Here is a 6,048-nt window from a genome sequence, read left to right on the forward strand (position 1 = left end):
CGTTTTAACTGCAATATTCTGAGGATGTTGTTGAGGTAACAGATTATAGAATGTTCTTTTATAAAACATTCCCACAATGTTACATGATAACAAAGAAAGAACAGTCCCAAAGCAACATTCTAAAAATGTTTTCAGGATGTTATTGAGGCCTGAGATGAGAGAACATTTTTTATAAAACGTTCCTACAATGTGATAAGTTAACAAAAGTAGAATGTTTTCCCTGCAACATTCTGAGGATGTTTTGAGGATGTTGTTGAGGTAATAGATTATAGAATGTTCTTTTATAAAACATTCCCACAATGTTACATGATAACAAAGAAAGAACATTCTCAAAGCAACATTCTAAAAATGTTTTCAAAATGTACCGTATATATACAGTATACACTGTATACTGTATATATACAGTACCATTCAAAAGTTTGGACACACCTACCCATTTTTCTTTATTTTGACTATTTCTTTTCTACATTGTAGAACGGAAGACATTAGAACTATGAAATAAAACATATGGAATTATGTAGTAAACAAAAAAAATTGAAAAACAACAACATATGTGTCATATTCTCCATTCTTCAAAGTAGCCACCATTTACCTTGATGACAGCTTTGCACAATATTAGCATTATTTTAATCAGCTTCCTGAGGTTATCACCAGGCAGGATTTTCAATTAACAGCTGTGCCTTGTCAAGAGTTAATTAGTGGAATTTGTTGCCTTCTTAATGCATTTGAGACCATCAGTTGTGTTGTGTTATTGTAGTGTTGGTATACAGTAAACAGCCCTATTGGACAACTGATCTAATCCATATTATATGAAGAACTGCTCAACTGAGAAATGACAATCCATTATTACTTTAAGACATGAAGCTCAGTCAGACCTTTGAATGTATCTTCACATGCAGTTGTAAACTGCATAAAATGCTCTGATGAAACTGGAGCTCAACATATATGAACTAATTCAAGACTGTGGGAAAACCATTCCAGGTGACGACCTCATGAAGCTGGTTGAGAGAATGACGAGCATACAAAGCTGTAAAAGCAAAAGCAGGCTACTTTGGAGAATCTAAAATATGAAGCATTTTGCTTTTTTTTTGTTCACTACATATTTTCATAGTTGTGATAATTCAGCATTGTTCTACAGTGTAGGAAATAATAAAAATAAAGAAAAACCACTGAATTAGAAGTTGTGTCCAAACTTTTGACTGGTACTATTTGACATACTGATTAGGGACAATCTAGTGATACTTTTCACCAATTTTCATGTCTGGGTTCAAGTTGAAGGTACGATCACACAAAACTCAGAGGTACTGTTGGTTTCCTTGGATCATTTCTGCCATATTGGATTTTATGTAAGTGTTTTTTCATTATTCCTTGGACAAATATTATTCAATCATCACTAAAATGGGCACAGATCATCTTCAGACTAAGCCTCAGAAAAGATTTCACATGGATTCCTCATTTTCAAAAGCATTCGCTTGTCACAGCAAATCAGATCAGCGTGTTTTATTTTCTCAGGAGTGGATTTCTGCTGCTCCACTCTTCGGCCTGTCGTCACGGGAGATACATGGGCGTTTCCCAGTCATGAACTTCAATGACGTGCTTGCTACCATGAACAGCACTCCAACTGGGAGTGTGTAAAACTGTTAAAATGTGCATTGCTGTCAGCCACAGTGTTATAATTGAGGATACCACTGGATGGCAACAAAGAAATATATTTTCAAAATCCTTTAGTGGCTGTAGGTACACGATATAATAATAAAATTATCTCTTTCTTTCTTTCTTTCTCCCAACCGGTTGAGGCAGACAAAAAAGTTTAGCAGTTAGCCCAAAGATGTAGTAAGCCGGTTAGCATTATGGGCTAACTAAGCTACATGTTCAAAGTTTTTTAGTCAAGTCAAAGTTTATTTCTATAACACATTTACAAACAACCTCAGTTGACCAAAGTGCTATACAAGCTCTACAAATATAAAGTTAGCTCAAAGATGTAATTAGCCGGTTAGCACCACAGGCTAACTAGGCTACACCTTTGTCCCAGAGAAGAACTTAAACTTAAGATGTCACTTACCCAGAGCCAAACCTTCCAGACTTAGAACTTGAAACTTGTTTCCCATAAAGTAATCACAGCATTTCCTGCCGACTGAGCACGAAGCAGCAGCAGACATGTTGTCTTCCTCAGGACTGTTAGTCTCCATTTTTAAAGTGATCTAATGCAATACGTTTACTATATTGGCTGCGGCATCAAAAATACTTATTCTTTAAATATTTTAATAACAGAACTTTCGACAACCATTACCGGTCCACTAACCGGGTTAAGCTGATAAAGCACTCACCAAATAACGGTAAAAGGGACTCAGTGGAGTCAGTTAGGCTCGTTTGAGTGTTTTGTTTCAAAAACTGATTTTTAACGATAGAACTACATGCTGAGAGTCACGTGTCCTGCAGAGGTAATCAGACCTGATACCATGGTTGCACTTTGACCATGACATCTGTCCAGGGTGCCATTTTTTAATTTGTTAAAATGTTTTTTTTTCATGAAAATAAATCACCAACCACAGAGGACCTATCAAGGCCAATTTGTTGAACTTGCACCCCTCAGTCCTCCCCAGCTTTACCCTTTCATCCAAATATGGTCTTCTGGCTCCAAAAAGATGGCGACGTCCATTAAGCCAAACTTGAGGCTTCAAAACGGCAGTTCACAAACCAATGGGTGACGTCACCCATTGTTTCCCACTTGGTCCAGACTTGTTTAAACAGCATTTTAGTATTCAAATGTAGGCTAGGCCTACTAATTGTTGAAATATAGTCATTTAATGTTGCTGAGTTTTTAAATGTAAAATATATTTATAATCTAGTTCATCTGAAACTTCTTCTGCAATGGGAGTCTATGGCAGCCCCTAGACCATATGGTAAAAAGTTTTGAAATTTGGCACACTGATTATGGACACTCCCATGATGCCTTTCTCCAGGTTTCATGTCTATACCTCAAGTGCTCTAGTGCCACGAACAGGTGAAAGTTGGAGGTGCATTCACTCGTGAGCTGATGAGCTCTTTCTGGACTTCATAGTAATGATGACACTGAGACTTGTCTTTATTAGATTTCTTTATTCAATTCACCTTATGATGACAAACAACTGAAATGAAAGAGGGTACACTGACTGAGAGATTCTTCAACTTAAAGACCAGGATCGGGATCAGCTGCTCAGAACAGTCTGAGGAGACCTACAGTATCTAATTCAATCCACAAAACTGTGAAGAGGAGTCAAAGCTCTGGATCTGAACAGTAACAACAACTACATCCACCACAGGGTTGAATCATCAGCCGTCAGCTGGCCCGGCTGGCCTGGACTCTCCAGACGGCATCTCAGTGTTCTTGTGTTGGAACTTAGCTCAAAAATTTTTTTGCAACCAAAACCTGGAATCATATACAGAGTTGACACAGTATTCAAAGTGCTATTTTGTTCCCAAGCCTGAGATTCTTTTAAAATACAAAGGAGAGGAGAGGAAACAGCCGTGGTCCGTGATGTGGCTTTTACATTTGAAGCCATTCCTTTATCATTGGCACTTTCACATCTGTGTAAGAAAAAAGACAACGTCCCTGTCATCTCCAATAAATAAAACTGACCAATAAACACAGTCTGAACTCTATGTACAGTGAGGACACGCTCAGTCCTCTTTCACTTTCTTTAAATAGAACAAAACATTACTTTATAAAAATATGAATTAAAGGGGAAGGAATGATTGAACCTTTCCTTAAGAGAGGAGAGCGTCAGGTTTGTAGAAGAAGAAACTATTGCACTTTCATCCCATTCTACAGAGACACTAATGGGTTTTACAATCAGCAGAGGAAAGAGCAGTGACTCCTGAATACTTCCCCCAAACCTTACACACAGGTCAGCTGCTTCCTGTTTGTTCTCCTGAACGTCACTGCTGTTAGTCAGAGCCTCAGAGACACAACAGTAGGGGAGTCATGTCTGAAGCTCAGGGTTGTGGCTAAGAAGAAGCTCTGTGATCAGAACCTGTATGATAGGCTTCAGAACCTGCATGTGAGCAAGCCGACTTGTTAGACTTTTTTTTGTGCAGGCCCGTTCACCAACTCTTAACACACCGTTTGTGATTAGGCCCATTTCTTTAGTATTGACACACTTTCCCTGTGTACCTGCTGATCTTTCCACCTGACTCCAAGCCTTGGGTAGAGGAACCAAGAAGACTGAGTGGGAGGTGAGACCTGAAGCTGAAGCTGTGAGAGGACGTGTCCTCTGAAGAAATTAGATTGTCTGAGTCCACAAAACCACATGGGTTCAGCTGAGGTCAGTTCTTTCACCTGCCCAGGTGTCTGAGGGTCAGTGCATAGACCATCACCTTCCACCACCTGCCCGTGTAAACGCATCAGAACACGCGGAACCCTGTGCACATCTGCTGTACGTGTCCATGTTGGAATATGTGACCAAGCAAGCAGAGACTAAAGAGACACACAGGTGAGAGAGAGACCTCATCTCTACCTGGTATCAACATGAGATCTGTGTCTGGATCATTGAAAACACATGTTAATATACTGGATCTGTCTCATCCAGGTGTGTATAACATCTGTATAGTTTGGCCCCAGTCAACCCAACCAGTTGAGAGGCCACCTGACCCTCACTGTGCCTCTTCATGCTGTCTGTAGCTGGTAAACAGCAACAGGTCACATCTTCACTTGTCCATGAAGGAAACATGACATAACAGCACAGTGGGTGGACAGCGGTGTCAGAGCACAACTGAAAACTACAGTCTGTGTAGGGATCTGACCAACAGGCAGAGATGGAACAAATATCAATTAATTCCAGGTGTAAATTCAAAGGCCTCATCATCAGGTGCAGCTCACACGTTAACACCTGGTGGAAACAACATGGAGAAGCTGAGAAAAGTTCGACTTCCTGTTCATGAACTTTTTTGTTGCTGTCGTCATTTTATATCATGAAATAAACAACTTCATCATTTTACTTCAAATTCTGCTGTTTTCTTCTTTTCCATCATCATCATCATCATCATCATCATCATCATCATCATCATCATCATCATCATCATCATCATAATTCAGTGAAAGAAAACTCCAGATCATTACAGCATCCGTCCTTCAGTGCGTTTCTAACACTGTACAACACCAAGTTCATCTCTGAGGTCATGTGTCACAGTGACGTCACTGACATGAGTCTGATGGGTGAAGAAACAGGAGCAGTCAGACGATCAGTGCGAGTGCAGAGTTTATCCAGATGAACTTAAACATTTTATTTTGAAAGTGAGCGGATCTGACACAGCAGAAACAAACAGGAAGTGGGTCTGTAAACTGTATGGATGTTTAACAGATGGCAACGGTTTACTCTTCTTCTTCTCTGTCTGATTGCCTGACTGCTCGTGTCCCTGGACCCGTCTCACCCTGTTCCCGGATCTCATCACAAGTTTATGACCAGAGAACATACAAACTTAACCCCCAGCTGTAATAAACTGGACTGATCCTCCCCCCTGTCTGTAGAGGATCCCAGCTGGGACAGGCACTTCCATCAGTCCACCGTCAGTGTGAAATAATATTCCTGCCATGTGTCAGTGTCCCGCTCCTCCAACCGACAGTGTGGACATCTGTTGTCCTCTGTTGGTTCAACACAGCATCTAGAGGCCAGCGGTGTAGAGTGCTGCACCAGGTCCAGGAGCAGAGGGACAGATCTGATCTGTCCCCAGATCAGGATCAAGGAGAACCAAGAGCCTGATTGTTGAAAAATACACTATAGGCGATGCACATACTCTTACACACACCAGGACCACAGACAGGCAGCAGCAGGTGGCAGATCACTGTATCATCACACTCTGATTGGTCCACGTCCACATCCTCTTCCCCATCGGAGACAGAGACCTGAACTCAGATCAGTCCGTCAGACTCAGTACATGGAAGTATTCTGTAAACCGGCAGCGTCCAGAATTTAAAAGACACGTGGTGTTAATGTGCTGAGGAGATGGGTGTGTGTGTGTGTGTGTGTGAGGTCAGTGTTGGAAAGAGATAAAGCCCCATCATTGTATTTA

The sequence above is a fragment of the Seriola dumerili genome, unplaced genomic scaffold (assembly GCF_002260705.1).
Source record: "Seriola dumerili isolate Sdu_G_001 unplaced genomic scaffold, Sdu_1.0 BDQW01000191.1, whole genome shotgun sequence".
Lineage (NCBI taxonomy): Eukaryota > Metazoa > Chordata > Actinopteri > Carangiformes > Carangidae > Seriola > Seriola dumerili.